The sequence below is a fragment of the Natrix helvetica genome, assembly GCF_964273705.1.
Source record: "Natrix helvetica genome assembly, chromosome: 3".
NCBI classification, from domain to species: domain Eukaryota; kingdom Metazoa; phylum Chordata; class Lepidosauria; order Squamata; family Natricidae; genus Natrix; species Natrix helvetica.
Window position 1 is genome coordinate 6436176 of NC_138549.1, and position 19096 is coordinate 6455271.

The following is a 19096-nucleotide window of genomic DNA, read 5'->3' on the forward strand; positions in this document are numbered from 1 at the left end:
TTTAGCCTAAATAAATACATAAATAACCCTACACCCAACTGATTTACCTTTCACAGCCCAGTAACTAGGCTGAACGGAGGTACCAGAATTGAATAAGAATATTCCCAGAGAATGCATAGCCATGGAAACAGGGCTTCGCTATCGAAAATAGAAAAGGAGATGCTGAGAAATTGTGTTTTATAAGACAGGCTTCACATCGTTTTGATATTTTTATTCTGCCTCAGTCATTTAGTTTCCATGGCTCTTTTCCAGGACTTTAATTTGCAAGCTGCTGTTTTCCCTCCACAGATCAGAGAAATAATTCAGGAGATGCGGCAGTCTATGGGCTCATCTAATGCAAAAGCATGTAATGTATATTTTTTTTCCTACTGTGCTTTTTTTGTTTGGAGAAGAATGAGTGCAAGCAGTTCCTTCCTGTTCCGCCAAAAGCCACCATACCGTTTTTTCCTTTCGAGCGGACGGGCCATTGTTGTATGTAGAATATATTGTACCTTGTGTGGGAAGACGACTTTAAAGATGAGACTGCGACCCCGAGAAAGGATGGTTTTGAAGATGTCTGCTATAAAGGAAAAGAGATCATCCTCGGAGCAGAAGAATCAGTGGTGAAATTCAATTTTTTTTTTACTTCCGGTTCTGTGGGCGTGATGTGGCTTGGTGGGCGTGGTTTGGTGGGTGTGGCAGGGTAAGGATACTGAAAAATCTCCATTCCCACCCCGCTTTGGGGCCAGCCAGAGGTGGCATTTGCCGGTTCTCCAAACTATTCAAAATTTCAGCCAGCGGTTCTCTGAACTACTCAAAATTTCCGCTACCAGTTCTCCAGAACCTGCTGAATTTCACCCCAAGGAGAATTATTCAGTATTTTGCATTTATAGGGTCATGCAAGCATAAAGAAAGAAAAACATTATGGACACATAGGTTAAGAGTTTAATGAAGCCCTACACAACAATTATCCCCACACTAACAAATTATAGCAACTTTTAGAAACTTCAACTATTAGTGCAGGCTTTCTACTCCTTGAGCAATGGCTGGTGAAGCTACAAAAATACTTTCATTCACTTGTGAGGAGATGGCTCATGTTTATTTATTTTATTTATTTCATCAAGCATGTATTAGACAACATATATAAGTATAAACATGATTTTAGATACATGAAATGGATACGAATAAAAAGAAACGTTAGGTCAGGGATGGTAGGCACATCAGTGCGCTTATGCATGCCCCCTTAGAGACCTTTTAGGAATGGAGTGAGGTCAACAGTCTAAGGTTAAAGTTTGGGGAGTTTGGGGATGAAACCATTGAGTCTGGTAGAGCATTCCAGGCGTTGACCACTCTGTTGCTGAAGTTGCATTTTCTGCAATCAAGTTTGGAGCACTTTATCTTGAGTTTGTATCTGTTGTGTGCTCATGTGTATATTGTTGTGGTTGAAGCTAAAGTAGTCATTGACAGGTAGGACGTTGTAGCAGATAATTTTATGTACTACGCTTAGGTCAGACCGAAGGCGGCGTAGTTCTAAGTTGTCTAAGCCCAAAATTTCAAGTCTGGTGGCATAAGGGATTCTGTTGCGAGCAGAGGAGCGGAGGACTCTTCTCGTAAAATATCTCTGGACTCGCTCAATTGTATTAATGTCCGATATGCAGTGCAGGTTCCAGAAAAATGAGCTGTATTCAAGAACTGGTCTAGCAAAGGTTTTGTATAGTCTGATTAGTAGAACAGTGTTACCAGAGAAGAAGCTACGCAAGATTAGCTTCTCAAAAGAGAGATAGTCAACAAAGGAAGGTCAAACTATTTACAGCAAGGTAACTTTCATACCAAAGTCTCCAATTCATTTATTTACATGTTCATAACTCAAACCTCCCAGGAAATGAGAGGTGGTAATATGACAAATAAAAACTGAACAGCCAACATAATCAACACGGTCACTTCCACAAGCAGAACATGGATTCAGTCTGAAATGTGTCATTAAGAGCCATCATTTTGTGAAAACCATCACGTCTTAACTTGGTATCCAAATAAAGCCAATGCCATGGCCGATTTCACTCTTAGAGAGAAATTATTCCACAAGTTAAAGTGAGTTCCCAATGCTAGAAGGGCAGAAAGAAAAGTCTCTTGGAAAATCTTCAGGCAGGATTATCATGAAATGACTTTCCGCACAGCTAAAACATATACTTTGAGAAAAAGAGGGGGATTGGCTTATTTTTAGGTCTTGAGGGCAGGACAAGAATGGGTGGAAGTTTGTTAAAGGGATATCCAACCTGGAAATAAGGAAAAATTTTCTGGCAATGGAGAACAATTAATCAATGGAATAGCTTTCCTCCTGAGGTTATGGATGCTCCCTCACTGGAGGTTTCCAAAAATAGACTGGAGAAACACTTGACCAAGATAGTATAAGGCAGGGGTGTCCAAACTTGGGAACTTTAAGACTTGTGGACTTCAACTCCCAGAATTCCCCAGCCAGCTGGCTGGGGAATTCTGGGAGTTGAAGTCCACAAGTCTTAAAGTTCCCAAGTTTGGACACCCCTGGTATAAGGTCTCTTGCCTTGAGCAAAGGGTTGAACTAGAAAACCTTCAACATCCCTTCCAGCCCTCTGATTCTATGTTCTGTGTTCCACAAGAGACCATCTCTCCTTAGTTGTCTCTATCCATTTTATCAGATTTGGCAGAAAGGACATGCTCCAAGTCTCATTGATTAAAGGATGTGTGTGTCATTTGATGGGACCCATAAGGTGAGCCTTTTCTCTAGCAGCATCCCATTTCTGGAATAACATGTCTCCTGAGATTAGATGCTGCTGCATTCTGATGGCCTTCATAAAGCCCTTAAGACCTCATGTTTTTCTCAGGGTTTGGGGCTGAGAGAGGATTTGTCCCTGAGTTGAATTTATGGTGGTTGATTAGTGTATCCTTCATTGTTCTTGCTTTTTGTGTGCGTTATTCATCACACCCTGTTATTGTACCGATGCTTTTATTGTATTAGCCACCCACAGTCACTTAGGTGAAATGGTCATATAAATCTGGTTACATGAAAAAAAGAAATAAAAGGGGAAAGCCATAGCCATAATGTAGGGACTTATAAATTATTATGCCAGCTTAATTGGAGCTGTAAGCAGAAATGCTAGGCCCATAAAGTAAGTTAAACTTTGAAGTCTTTTACTCACACCTGTAATATACAAAACCAATCTGGAGTATATTCATATATTTGTATGTGCTTTCCACCAGATATCAGAAGTTTACCCAAATGGTCATGAGTTCCTTTCCTCCCAAATTTTAATGTTGTTTCCAAAATGTCTTTTCAAGACATGTGAATGCAATAGAGCCACCAAATTTATAAACCAGTAACTGATTTCACCCAAAAGTACAATTCCTAACTGTATTCCACTGATCCTTATAATATAGCATCCTCATCCCATTTAGATCTTCCAGTTCTTCATTTCCAACCAGGTTTTCTTCTTGCTCTTCAGTAGATGTCATATTCTGGAATATTATCTCTTAATCTGGTGAGCAAGGAAGGCACAGAAGTCTCCATCCTAGCCATTGGCTTTTTATAATCTCAAAAAACAGGGTTTTTTAATAGAAAAAGTAGGTGTCCCCTTAAATGGAGCTTCTCAGAAGGTGGGAGAAGGCATCAAACTTTTCAGGAGCAGTGAGTCCTCTAAAATAAGATCAGAAAAAAATAAACTATTTTCAATTAGTTTCTTTTTTACACTGTCCCTTGGGAGAACATGTAACTGACGATGATATCTCCTAGCTTCTTTGTGTGATTTGGAAATGTTTAGTAAAAAGAAGGCAATTTTACAAGTATATTTGAACATTTATCTTGCAGTTAGGAATCCCAGTTACTTCCTACGATCTTGAAGATAATGGCCTAATAGCAGAGGTGGTATTCAGCCGGTTCGGACTGGTTCGGGCGAACCGGTAGCGGAAATTTTGAGTAGTTTGGAGAACTGGCAAATAACAATACAATAGTAGGGTTGGAAGGGACCTTGGAGGTCTTCTAGTCCAACCCCCTGCCTAGGCAGGAAACCCTATACCGTTTCAGACAAATAGCTATCCAACATCTTCTCTGGTTGGCCGCATCCTCCTGCCCCCGTCGTTTCCTGTCCTAAATTCCCTTGTTTTTTACTCAGCTGATTCACGTGGCAGAGTGGATTGCCGCATCTCAGCTGAGCTAAAAAGCAGCTCCCCTCACCAGCACTGATACCGAGGGCGGTCTTTGAGTGTTGCACATGCACGCAAAGCACAGGCGTCCACGCAAAGCGCTCTCTCATAGAACCAGTTGGAAAAGATTTCCAATCCCACACTGCTTAATAGCCATGAACTTGGAAAGCTGAGAAGGAAAAGTCCAACATTTACACACAGAGACACAATCCAGGCCCAAGAGTAATCCCACAGTAAATCCATTCTAGGATTAGTTTTCCAGGTGTACCACAGCGAAGCATGGCTCTTCTCATTTCCCTTTCACTGGAAATTTGACAAAGAAAGCATTTTCACTTTCAGCCCCAAGAGTTCAAAACGAGAACATTAATTCTCCATCTTTTAGCCACTCAAGGGCTCTGGAAAAAAAATAATTCCAGTAATTATTGTCATTATGAACGCTGCAAAGGTATGCATTATTTTATTGTGCCCTGTGCGTACTGGCAAAGCTGTTTGTAATGGAAAAATATAAGTTAACTCCTTTAATGGACTACATGTGGTGTGCAGATTTTAAACACGGCAAAATAAAAAAATGAACCTTGCCGTGAATCTATCTTGACCTGAATGAGCCAAGTGTGGGGATTGTCACACACTTAAGTAAATGGGATCTGGTATAAAACTAATGTTTTCTTTTGTTCAGCTGTGCATGGAACAACTCTAACAATATTCTTCAGGATGTGAATGAGGTATCCCAATTACTCCATGTGCTTCTACTCCTGCACTGAAAAGCTAATGTAGGTCCATACCCTCAGCAATTGGGGCATTATTGATTTGAAGTGGGTCAGCCTGCTATTCTCCAGACAGCGGGCATTAGCATTGGACAAAGAACTCTATCAGGCTTCCTTCACAAGCAATCCGTGACCTTCAACGATCTCCAGCTGCTGCTTCCCATCATGTCTTGTTAAAATTATCACAGGTGAGAGATGGATATAAACAGCCAACCACGATTGCCTTGATGCCGAAAGCTTCCTAAAATACACACACAGGAGCTCAGATGCAAATTGCCCGAGAGAATGGAAGCAGAGGTGACTTGTCAATCTGTCTTCAGATTGGCTTGATGGCTTTGGGACCTGGAAATGCTGTTGATATAACAGACCAGCAAGTCTTCTCTGCTGAGGGTAGAATGTGATCTCAAGCATGGAGACCTAATTGTCTCATGCACAGTAACGGAGGTTGTTATTTTGATGGCCCCTGGCTAATAAGTGTACCAGGAAGAACATGATATCCTTCCAAATTGTTGCCCATTCTTATTGCTATGTAAGTATAAATACAGTATATATGTTTAGAATAGAATAGAGTAACAGAGTTGGAAGGGACCTTGGAGGTCTTCTAGTCCAACCCCCTGCTTAGGCAGGAAACCCTACATCACTTCAGACAAATGGCTATCTAACATCTTAAAAACTTCGTGTTGGAGCATTCACAACTTCTGGAGGCAAGTTGTTCCACTGATTAATTGTTCTGTCGATAAATTTCTCCTCAGTTCTAAGTTGCTTCTCTCCTTGATTAGTTTCCACCCATTGCTTCTTGTTCTACCCTCAGGTGCTTTGGAGAATGGTTTGACTCCCTCTTCTTTGTGGAAGCCCCTCAGATATTGGAACACTGCTATCATGTCTTCCCTAGTCCTTCTTTTCATTAAACTAGACCAGTGGTGGGCAACCTTTTTTTTCAACTGAGCCAAATCTCGCCAAAACCACGATTGAAATTTACTTTGAGAGCCACATTTTTAAAACCGAAAATACATGGTACACTGTTTTTAGTTTCAATAAGTTTTTATTGAGAATATTCTGCGTGCAAGTATCCACATAGGTCGGGAGGATACAAATAACACAACTAATAAAACAAAAACTTTAGAACGATATTATTTATCGATAACGTTAACTTCCGTAAAATTTGCCTTACAATGTAGAGAAAATTACATCCTGACATTGACTGACAGTCACAACCACTAATGTGAACATTGGCCTTGCATTTCCTTGGATAGTTTGAGTAAGTCAGGTTTGTATGTTGTTGTTTTTAATTTCATCTCTCTCTCCCACTTTCTTTTTTTCTTTTTCTTTCTCTCTCTCTCTCTGGCTCTTTGTCTCTCTCTCCCTCCCTCCCCCATCTCTGTCACTCTGTGTGTGTGTGTGTCTGTCTGTCTCTCACTCACTCTGTGTGTGTGTGTGTGTGTCTGTCTCTCCCTCTGTCTCTCTCCCCTCCCTTCCTCTCTCTCTGTTACTCTGTGTATGTGGGTGTGTCTGTCTCTCACTCATTCACTTAATCACTCTGTGTGTGTCTCTCTCTCTGTCTTTCTATCTTTCTCTCCCTCCCTCCCCCTCTGTCTCTCTCTGTCTGTGTGTGTGTGTGTGTCTGTCTGTCAGTCTCTCTCTGATTCCCTCCCTCACTCCCTCTCTCTGTTCCTCTCTCTGTCTGTCTTTCTCACTCACACACACATACACACACACACACACACACTGTGGTCACCTTGTTGAGTGTTCCAATCACATTTGAAACACTCAACAACTGGCCTGCATTTATGGTATTTTGCAGCATTCTGCAGTCATAGGACCAAAATTGGTTGTCACTCGCCGGGGCTTTTGCAGAAGCTTCCCTCCGAAGCCCGAGAGGAGGGAGGGGAGCGGGCACCCGGCACACAGAAGAGCCGCATTAAAGGGTGTAAAGAGCCGCATGTGGCTCACGAGCCGCGGGTTGCCCACCACTGAACTAGACATACCCAGTTCCTGCCACCGTTCTTCATATGTTTTAGCCTCCAGTCCCCTCATCCTCTATTTTGCTCTTCTCTGCACTCTCTCTAGAGTCTACACATCTGTTTTACATCCTGGCGACCAAAACTGGATGCTGTATTCCAAGTGTGGCCTTACCAAGGGATTTTAAAGTGGTATTAACCCTTCACGTGATCTTGATTCTATCCCTCTGTTTATGCAGCCTAGAACTGTGTTGGCTTTTTTGGTAGCTGCTGCACATGGCTGGCTCCTATTTAAATGGTTGTCCACTAGGATTATAAGATCCCTCTCACAGTTACTAATATTGCGCAAAGGTACCACATATACTGTACCTGTGCATTTTGTTTTTCTTGCCTAAATGTAGAACCTTACTTTTTTCACCCTTGAATTTGAATTATGTATACTTATCAATATACATATGCAACTTCAAAAGTTGGGATGAGTCAAAAGCTACTCAATATTGAGCCAGTTTGGTCTAGGTTTTTTTTTTTTTTTTTTTGTAAAAATTATTAAATTGGTTTAAAAACATTTATGGGGAAAAGGTAATAGGGGACATAGAAAATTTTGGTCGTTCCCATGTTAGTAGTAGAAATCCCCCCAAATCTCACGCTTCTACAATTTTAAAAATAACATATAAAGGATAGCATAAACAGAATTCTTACTTTATATCATGTGTTCAATTATCTCTTTCTTTGTCACTTTCTAGTATATCAACCATTACAATAATATTTCAGATATATTTATTTTTGTGACCTGAGCCTTTTCGATATTGTTCCCTCCTCCCTGCCCCCAGGTGGAGCCATCCCCCCCCTTTCCCATGTCTTGTACATTGCTGCATTTTCCCCACCCCCACTATCTTCGTCCTCCGGGAGAGAAAAATATTTTTTAATAAAGGCTTCGGCCTCATCCACTGTCTTAATTCTAATTCGACTTCCTTCCCAGAAAATCAGCATTCCTTCTGGCAATAACCATCTAAACCAAATTCCTCTATTGTATAGTTTCTTTGATAAGGAAGAATACTTCCTCCTTTTTTCTCTAATCTTTTTCAGAATTTGCTTTAGAATGGTAATTTCTTTATCTTGGTATTTTAGAGGTCCCTCCCTTTGGGCCGCTAGAACCTCATCTCTCATGGTCCTCCTGAGGAATTTAACGTGTACCTCTCTTGGAACATTATGATTTCTGGCATATGCTGAATTGATTCTATAGACCAGGTCCATTTCCCACCACATCTGCTCTTTGTTTCTCTTAAGGTATTCTGCTAAAATTGTGCTCATAATATCTTTAAGATCTTCATTTTCTGTCTCTGGTAGATTCTGGAACCTGAGAAAAAAAGACATTCTTTCAAATTCTAATCTGGCCATAAAATTTTCCAGGTCTAAATTTCCCTTTCGGACCTCCTTAACCTTTTCCTCCATCCCAGCCACCCCCTCCTCCAGCGCCACAATCCTTTGTCTATTTTCTGTTATGTTATGTTGAACCCCTCTGAGTTCGTCTTTGAGGTCTGCCACTTCTTTCCTCAGTTCGTTTTGGCCTCTCATTTCCTGAAACATTTGGTTAACAGATAATTCTTTTGAGCTCTCTCCAGCCGCTTCTTTTTGTAGCAATGAAGTAATTTTCGGCTGTTGGGTACTGGAAGTCGCTGAGGCAGGAGCCGAAAGTGACTTGCCCGTTGGTGGTTTCTTAGGTCCCATTGTCTAAGTTCAGAGATGGTAAGTTTGGTCTAGTTAAGGCACCAGGCTAGGAACCAGGAGGCTGTGAGTTCTAGGTCGGCCTTAGCCATGAAAAGCAGTTGGGTAATCTTGGGCCAGTCACTGTCACTCAGCCCAGTTTACCTCACAGGGTGATTGTTGAGGCTTTCTGACTCAGTATGATTGGTGTATCAATCTCTTTCAACAATTAAGCTTTATTTATTTTTCCTCAAAAAGCCTAAAGAACAAACCACTTTTGAACTGAAAATGCCTCCTATTCATTGTGTGTCAGAATAGAGCTAGAAGGGACCTTAGAGGTAAAGATAAAGGTTCCTCTAGCACATATGTGCTAGTCATTCCCGACTCTAGGGGGCTGTGCTCATCTCCGCTTCAATGCCGAAGAGCCAGCACTGTCCAAAGACGTCTCTGTGGTCATGTGGTTGGTATGACTCAAGGTCAAAGGCACACAGAACGCTGTTACCTTCCCACTAAAGTTGGTTTCTATTTTTCTACTTGCATTTTTACGTGCTTTCGAACTGCTAGGTTGGCAGAAGCTGGGACAAGTCACGGGAGCTCCCTCTGTTATGCGGCGCTAGGGATTTGAACTGGCAAACTACTGACTTTTCTGATCGACAAGCTCAGCATCTTAACCATTCGTCCCTCATTAGAAGGGACCTTAGAGGTCTTCTAATCTAACCCCCTGATCAAGTAAGAGATCCTATACCATTTCAAACAAGTGGCTGCCCAATCTTTTCTTAAAAGCACCCACTTCTGAAGGCAATAAGAAAAGGAAGGAGTATTAAATATGTTCATAGCAATAGGAATAGCACTTAAACATATATCCTGGTAGTCCTCGACTTACAACAGTTCATTTAGTGACGGTTCAAAGTTACAATGGCACTGAAAAAAGTGACTTATGACTGTTTGACACAGTTTGCAGCAGCCTTTGCAGCATCCCCCCCCCCCCTTGGCCACGTGATCGAAATTCAGATGCTTGGCAACCGACTCACACTTATGACCGTTGCAGCATCCCGGAGTCATATAATCCTCCGCCCTTTTAGCGATCTTCCGACAAGCAAAATCAATGGGGAAGCCTGCTTCACTTAACAACCAGGTTACTAACTTATCAATAAATACTATTTTTTTAAAAAAAGAAAGAGGTTACCTTGTTTAAAAAGGGATACAGGTAAATTAAGTATAACTTTTTCCTTCCTTCTTTCTCCCAACTAATAAGGGTTTAAAGGATCTACTCAAGCGCTGTGAACTTTCTGTCTTTTTGTGCATCAATAATAGCACCTGTCACATGATGTCATACCCTTATTGTCAGGAAATTCAGATACATTCTTGAGGGCTGGGAAGACGTTTTAAGTGCCTTGTGATTTCCACATGTGCCTCTTTAATATTCATGGACCGGTATCAGAATATAATAGATCTACACAAACGCAAGGCTCTTCTTTTTTGCCTTGTCAACTGCATGTAAAAGTTTAGACTAGAGAAACAATAAAAGTTTATGGCAAAGTTATAAGTAGAAATCTTTCATTTAGCTAGGATGCCGGGCAGAATTCTTATACCAATAGTTCATTGATGTGGCCCTTCAGAATTCAAAGATCATTATGAATAGCACATGAATGCACAATATCTTCTCTGATCAGATTGATCGCTATACTCCATCTGCCATGCACAGATTTGAAATAGAATTGTGAAAGGAAATCATAATTTAAAAGTTTGCCTTGGTCAGTTAGGATATCAACTCTACAGCATTCCTGGCCTGCTCTCGAGTTGCCATAGGCAGGAGGGGGGAGCTGCCACGTGGAAGCACATTCCACCCATACCTTTCTTCAGATTGTATTCCAGGTTACCAGAGCCAGCTGGAGAGGCGTGTTTTCTACAGCCTGCGATAATGCTCCGTTGGAGAATGTGACACAGCCTGGGAGGAGGGGGGAAATGGTCATGGTTGGACTATAAATCACATGGGGCAGTTCTGTGGGTGTGGCTTGGTGGGCACGGCAGGGGAAGGATACTGCAAAATCCCCATTCCCTCCCCACTCCTGCGGGAAGGATATTGCAAATCTCCATTCCCACCCCAGCCAGAGGTGGTATTTGCCGGTTCTCTGAACTACTCAAAATTTCCGCTACCAGTTCTCCAGCACCTGTCAGAACCTGCTGAATTTCACCCCTGACGTTGGGCAGAGCTAACTCCACTCAGGAACGTGCTGACATGTTCCTCCTAATAAATCACTGGATTTCTTTTGAAACTTGGCTCGAGGCTCATGAATTAATTAGGGCATCCTTCGGAACCCCGAGAGTGGACGTTTACAAGCCCATAAAAAGAGTTGCCTTGCAATGAGATGGGTGGCAAACAAATGCAATAAGTACATTTAAAAAGATAACGAGGATTTATTTATTTACTGGCTTTGTATCTTACCTTTTCTTCAGGAACTCAAGGTAGAGTACATTTACTGATTTGTTTATTAATTCTACTTCTATGGCTGAAACAACTGTGGATTAACATCGAACTGAAAGAAACAAAATACAAACATAAGGCATCCAATTATATTATTTATTGTTACTTATTTATAGTTGCCCAACGCACATAAGGGATTCTGGGTGACTTACAAGATTAAAAAGCAGAAAGCCTACTACATACAACCCTAGCACCCAAGGATAAACAATAACTTTAGAGATATATAGATAGATACAATACAATACAATACAATAGTAGAGTTGGAAGGGACCTTGGAGGTCTTCTAGTCCAACCCCCTGCCTAGGCAGGAAACCCTATACCATTGATATATGATGATAGATGATGATAGATACAGGGGTGGGCTTAAAAGATTTTAGCAAGGGGGTTTTCTCTGCCCAGTTGCTGGGTGGGAATGGCCATGGTGTGTGGCCTAGTCGGCCTCCTGCAACACAGCAGAGGGGGCGTTTTTGCCCTCCCTGGAATCCGGAGGCTTTTGTCGAGTCTCCGGGAGGGTGAAAACGGCCTCCCCAGGCTCCGGAGGCCCTCTGAAGGCTGGAAACTGGCCAGTTTCCAGTCTTCCTGAACTTACTGTAGGCCTGTCGTCATCCCCCCCTTTGAGCCTCCGCAAATTCCTGCGAGGGGCGGGGTGGGTGGGGCCAACCAGGAGTAGGATTTGGGGGGTTCTCCAAACTGCACAGAACCTTAGCTAGAAGTTCTCCCGAACCCCTGCGAACCTCCAGCAGCCCATCCCTGGTTAGATAAATAACGATAGATAGAAGAGGGTGGCAGGGAGAAGGGCAGCTTAGATAGATTAGTTATATATAGTTAACAGAATCTCAAGGAAGATGCTTCTGTCACTGAGAAGCATTCTTAAAAGATATAATGGCAGCCTGGGACAAGCCCAATCAATAATAAAGTAGAGTATCTTGTCAGTTAACATTCAGGTCTTTAGAGCATTTCAATAAACTAATGATAATTCTAATCTCTTGATTATTGGACTATTATTATTACCAATCTCTTGGGATTTATTATTTCAAAGCACGGGTACTGCCTTTTGTTGCATTTATATACAGTATGAGCAATATTGACTTTATTTTTGGTCAGCTTGGGCTCGTGTAATAGCTGATGCTCTGGCTTTCTATTATTCCCACAACCACCCCTCTTTAAGATGGGTTGGGCTGAGATACGGACTATACCAAAGTCCCTCAGCCAGCTTTGATGCCTAAATCAGAACTAGAACTCAAGATCTCCTGATTTCCAGCTCAGCATCTGATCCGTTACACCGAACCGACAGCCCCATTCTTCTTTTTCTCAATTTTTTTCCCTCACAAACCATGTGAGATGGGTTAGGCTAAGAAAGAATCATCTACAGTCCACCCAGAGGTGGTATTCAGCAGGTTCTGACCAGTTCTGGAGAACTGGTAGCGGAAATTTTGAGTAGTTCGGAGAATCTTTAATGCCACCTCTGACTGGCTCTGCCACCATCTATTCTCTGCCTCCCGAGTCCCAGCTGATCGGGAGGGAATGGGGATTTTGCAGTATCCTTCCCCTGGAATGGGGAAGAAATGGAAATTTTACATGATCCTTCCCCTGCCACGCCCACCAAGCCACGCCCACCAAGCCACGCCCACAGACCCAGTAGTAAAAAAAATGGAATCCCACCACTGAGTCAACCCATGAGCTTCTAAAGTTGAGATGAATCTGAACATATCTCTCCCAGGGGTGGGTTGCTATTATTTTTACTACCGGTTCGCTCGTGGATATGCACATACTTGTGTGCACACGTGATGCTTCTACACATGTGCAGAAGCGTTCGGGTGGTTGGGAGGAGCCTCCTGATGCCGCTACTACCAGTTCACCCAATCCAGGCTGAACCAACAACAACCCACCTCTGATCTCTTCCCTTTCACTTCAACCACTGGCCCAAAAAACAGACCCTCCTGATTTTTTATAAAATATCATTTAATAGATAACTAAGGCAAAATATTTCAGTTCCAACCTCACAGAAAATGCAACTCTTTCCCCTCCGCTCAAATAAATTAATTTTTAAAATCAGTCCAATGGAGAATTGTATGCATCTTTATTTGGATATAAATCTTACCGAGGTCAATGGAGCTTTATGCTAGGTAAATGATCGTAAATTCCCAGCCTTAATGTCGTATAGTTGAGCAATATACTGTAAATTAATCCCATCAGTCACCTGAAACTCTAAATCAATATCATCAATGACAGAAATCTTAATCTGTGCAGATCTACCATGCAGAGAGGGTGGAATTGGTCATTTGCCTTCCACGCTGCTTTTCCTTCCCAAATCAAAACAACATCTGGGTGAAAAGCAATAAAGGGATACAAATTTATATGCAAAAAGGCCATCTTGGAAAATAACGCTTTCACTTTCTAGGGACTTTCATGACTGACCTCAAGATGGTCAGCGTTAAACCACAACAGCTCCAAAGACACGTTTCATTGCCTAACAGTTGATACAGGGTGCAGAGACAAATTTGTCAGAGTTTTGGCAGCATAACTAATACTATGTGATAAATCCAGGAGCAATAACACAGTACACAGAGCCATAAGATAATTTTAACAGTGGTTTATATACAACAGTGGTGGGTTACAACTGGTACGCCTTGGTACGGGCATACCGGTGCCTGCCAGGAGCACCAGATACCGTTCTGGTACGGTGCTCCGGAGGGCCCACACGCCTGCCCACGCTCCTTACCGGTATTTGAAGTTTTTAGGGCTTCTGCGCATGGAGCGTACGGCGCCTGCGTGATACCTCGCCGAGCATCTGGAGCATTACGGAGGCGTTGCGGGTGGTAAGTACGCATGTGCGCCCTGCGCGTGTGTGCACACTTGCTGCACACGTTCATGTGATGGGCGCCCGGCCCTGTCGCCCCATACCAGTTGCAACGGGATCCGGAACCCACCACTGACACAGACATATACATGCAGGAGCTAAAGTCCATTACAGTTCACTACAGACACAAGGAGAGAACTGAATACAAGCTGAGAGAGAGAAGCACCCTCTAATAGTCACCTATATATGGACTTGTGTGGACCTCCCATCAGAGTCTTAAAGAGGCTACGCCTGTATTGCTGAGTCATCCTCATTGCATCAGCCTTGCCTTACATTGCATCAGCTGATTACAGCTTACAACCTTTCATCAGCTGGCAGCTATTAAATCCTCAGTACCTTGACAGGATTAATCTGCCCTATAGCTTAAAGAGAGGCAACAAGTTCTTATCAGACCTAAGTGTTGCTCAACCAAGTGATTCTGGAAGGTGTAGGACACCAACAACTGTCCCTAAGAAAGTAATGTCCACCACTTATGTGTTCCTCATTCATATTTCCTCTGATTTCTCTCTTCTGTAATGTCTTCCAAGGGAAGAGAATATCTGTAGCTCAGCATTGAACTGAGGAGGTCCTTGATGTTCTCTGAACTTAGTTGTTATCTTGTGATGTTTCATTACCCAACTAGATGACTATGGAGAATCTCAGTCATCCAGGTCATGGATGTCCAAGGGTGCTTTTTCTGGAGGCAACTGGACTTTCTGGTTTTCCTCTGAAGATGTTTCGCTTCTCATCCAAGAAGTTCTTCAGCTCTGACTGGATGGTGGGGAATGGAAGGGTAGCTTAGTAAAAACTGATCTATAGTTGAGTTACAACTATAGATCAGCCTTCCATTGTTTACAACCTTAAATTATTGACTTGCCCCCTCTGTCCCAATGGAAAGGCCTAGAATATCAGCAATGTCCACATGAAAATGCTTAGGAGCAAATCGTAAGCAGTCATTCCCCACCATCCAGTCAGAGCTGAAGAAGCTTCTTGGATGAGAAGGAAAACATCTTCAAAGAAAAAACAGAAAGTCCATTTGCCTCCAGAAAAATCATCCTTGGGGACTATCCAACTAGGTAACGCCAGCAGTCTTAATGGCTTCCTCTCATCTTCCTCTTATATTACTTTCTCATGATGAATTAAACCAGAGCCCATAAAAATGAATATCATAATCTATTCATCTTCAAGATGTGATAACACACTCTCTCTGTTGGGTTTGCTATACCGGTTTATCACAGTGAATCTTTTATAAACTATTCTCAAATATATATATATTTTGGTAGACGTGGCAAAAGATCATTTCATGCCATTTGTTATGTTCTTCAGAGGAAAAAAATGTGGTGCAAAACAGCCTGGAAATAAAGCTAAATTGGGAAAATACAAGGCTGCTGTAGCAAACTGCGAAAAGATCTAGATTTAACAGTCACTTCATGAGCAGATATTCCCAACCATGAAATACCAAAACATTTCACCTGAAGTGGGAACATGTGAGTTTCAACATGAGACACGTGACATGTTATCATGCTAGGCCAACTTTGAAGAAAGCACATTGAGTCCTTAATTGCTACTACTAATACCCATGTTTTCATGTGTTTCAAAATACTATTGTTCTGACCGAGGCTTCCCAAGAGCATGAAGCAAACTCCTTATCCTGACAAAAAAAACTTTTATTAACTTACTGTGAATTCTGCTCATTCACATCCAACAAAGTCTTTCAAGGGAGGATTTACAGTCACAGACCTTCTCTGGCTTGGAAAGCTGCCAGGTAGATAGCTGCAGAACTTGGCAAGGAGCCTCGGAGAGTCACGAACCAATTAAATGAACTAATTGTCTCCTGCAAACTCAACTGCCCTTTCGCTCTTCTCTTATTTCGGCTGGGAGGGGCCGCTCATTGTCCACCTGTAGCCTTACTCCCGAGTCGACCCCTGTTCTTTAGCTGTTCCCTTCGTCTGGCAACTCTATGCATGTGCACACTGGGAACAGGCTCCAGCTGTTCTTCTGCCTCACTGATGTCTGACTCTGAAGGCAGCTGATAACTGGCATACGGCCCTGGCCCTCTCTCTACCTCTGACACAGAGCCCTTATCGGAGCCTTCCCCAGACTCCAGGACTGGCCCAGGTTCCTCCCCAACCTCCAAATCTGCTCCCAGCTCCGCTGGCCACTGGCGGGTCACAACAACTATATATTTAAAACATCATAGGGCATTTATTCTATACTTCCTCACCCTCAAGAGTTGTCTCTGGGTGTCTTTGTATGTTATGGATGTAATATACAAAAAACATGGGAGAAGAATCATAGCCAGGGAAGTATTGAATAGTTCTTCCATTTAACTATGAAGTCAACATTCTTTGAAGGTGCTGGAAGACTCTGTTGCCCATTGGCCCAACGTTGTTCCTCAAAAAGCCTTTTCCAAAGAGCAGCTGGGCATGCAAAAGAAATTAGTTTGTAGGACCAGGTTGGCAAAAATATTCCCCAGCACCAGCCGTCATTTCCTTCTGCTCGGTTGGCAAAGTTGCATCTTAATGAGAAAGAACAAAAGAGACCAAATTATGAAATGTCACCACAGCAAGCTAAGGAAGAAAGAGAAGGGGAGAAGCAAGTTATCTCTTCAAAAACATAGGAAAAGGACTATCTATTCTGGATGTATTCCTTCTAGCAGAAATCTCCAAAACTTATGGGCCAAGCAGAGTCAATGGAAATGAAATTGCTCATTAGAACATCTACTCAACTAGCTAAATATCCAAAACACAGCAGCAAAAGTGGCCAACTGGCTAGTGATACCTTCATATCTGATGGTGTTTTGGAGATAAACGTGAAACTGTAATAGCACTGACAATAAGCAGGACAAGAGAGAGAGAATCCTCAAGCATGAACAAGTTAGGTTTTTATACACCACAAATGATCAGTAAATCCCAATGGCACAGTGCTTCATCGATGGACCTTCAGATGAACGCAAATGGCAGGATTAAAGTTTCAAGAATAAATTATGGAGAAAGAATACAGGATTATTGTGTGTATTATTATAAATCAGGACTTTGAGGCTTCTTAAACAAGACTATCAAGAAATACTCCCAGATTCTCCTGGCCAAGAGAATCTTGAAGGTCATAGATTTCTTTTGTCCCAATCTTCTCTGACAGATAAAAAGCAGCTTTCAAAAGGAATCTAAAAACCTGCACTGTCTGTTCAGAGTTTATCAAAATGATGGCTTGTCAAATAAAGTATGATCGAGTTAGGGATCTCTATCTGGAAAGTGTTAAGGATATCCCAGATGAAGATAACAACAAACTGCATGGTTTTGTTCATGGAGTCACCAAGAGTTAAAATTGACTCAAGTATGTTTCCACTTTTTCTTTTAAAAACATTTTTTTTTAGCTTCCCACATCAAATGGATTTCAGATCTTTGGAAGGCAAGGAAGAGGGGAAAGAGAATTTGTTAAATGATTCATAGCCGAATTCTCTCTCACACACAAATTGTCTTGCAAATTGTCAAATTAAATTGAGATAAAGCAACATGTATTGTAAAACAATCTCAATAACTCGTAACTAAGTACAGATGAGATCCAAGGAAATAATTGTGTATACATTAAAACACTTGCGAGAGGAGATTTAGAATAAAGGTTATTATTGCTCCCCCCTCGGAAAGTGCCTAGATTTGCACAGGCAATTTCATTTTCTGAAAGGTAAGAACATTTTGCATCACACAAAATACTGTTATCAGAGAGCGGAAAATATATGTAGAAATAATGAATTTCTCCTCCATAATTGAGGGGTTTTAAAATAAATATTTTCAAAAGGAAAGATACGTGAAACACACAAATAAATCTTTTTTGGCATTCTGAACGGCCTATATCATAAATGGTTCGTTAAGCTTTAAAATATCTCTAAATAATGCCGCGACCAATTGTGCTCTTTAAAAAATGTTGTCTGAGCTTCATTTTTTAAAAAATATATATATAAAGGTAATATGATCAGAATTGTCTATTCTGGTAGACTGAATCATGCCCCAATCAGTATGAATTTCTTCATGAAGATATTAACTTAAGTATTGCTAGAAGCCTTCACTGGACATATGCACGCCCGTGGCAGTAATGGTATCCTATTATCTTTACTACCGTTTCGGTAGCGGGAGCACCGCAGCAAATCTGGGCATGCGCGGAAGGTTTGTGATGACATCCGGGTGGGTGGAGCCTCACGCCACCGCTACTACCAGTTCGCCCAAACCAGTGCAAACCAACAGAATACCACCTCCGATGCATGGAGATCCAAGAGAGACCAGCAATGTAATTCAGAGCAACATCACATAAACACCACTGTCAATATGTGGTGCCATTGATCACTCTTAATATATACTTTAATTGGCAGCATATTTCTTCCTCGTTTTATTTCCTTCATAAAATGGAGTCCATTCCATCTAATGGTTAAGGCATCAGGCTAGAAGTCAGGAGACTGTCAATTCAATTCCCACATTAGGCATGAAAGCCAGCTGAGCAACACTGGGCCCATCACCAGGTCACTGTGAGTTCTAGTCCTGTCATAGACATGAAAGTCTTCGGGCCACTGTGTCTCAGCCCAGCCCACTTCACAGGGCTGTTGTTGTAGGGGAAATAGGAGGAGGAAGGAGTATTGGATATTTTCCCCATCTTGAGTTATTTATAAAAATAATAGAGATGGGAAATGAGCAAATACTGCTAACGAATTGCAACTTCTACATTTCTGATCACCTCTCTGTCTCTCTTTCTCTCCTTCCCTCCCTCCCTCTCTCTTTCACCTCTTCTGCTTTATGTATTTATGAGTGCATAAAACCCTAACTGCAAAATTGTACAGCAAGACTATTAAGCCAAGTTGCGAATTCAGTTTAGTGGTGCAGCAAACTTTAGATACGACCTCCCCCCCCTTCTCTCAAGTGCCTATAGAGTTGTCTTAAATTATACAAAATATAGAAGCAATAAAATGAACAAGGATTACTATCCTGCCAGCAAATGTCATTACTGTTAATGAATTAGCAAATGCCAGAGACTATGTATGCTATTTCCTACAAAAATGCTAAATTTTCATTATACAAATAGCATGCACACCTCTGACAACCTTCTCAGCAGCTCGTATAGACACAGCATCTCTGGGGAAAAAGCCATAAGGAAAAGAGCTTATTAAATTTTGTAAATCATCAGGCTTGGCTAGAAATGTATAGCTCAG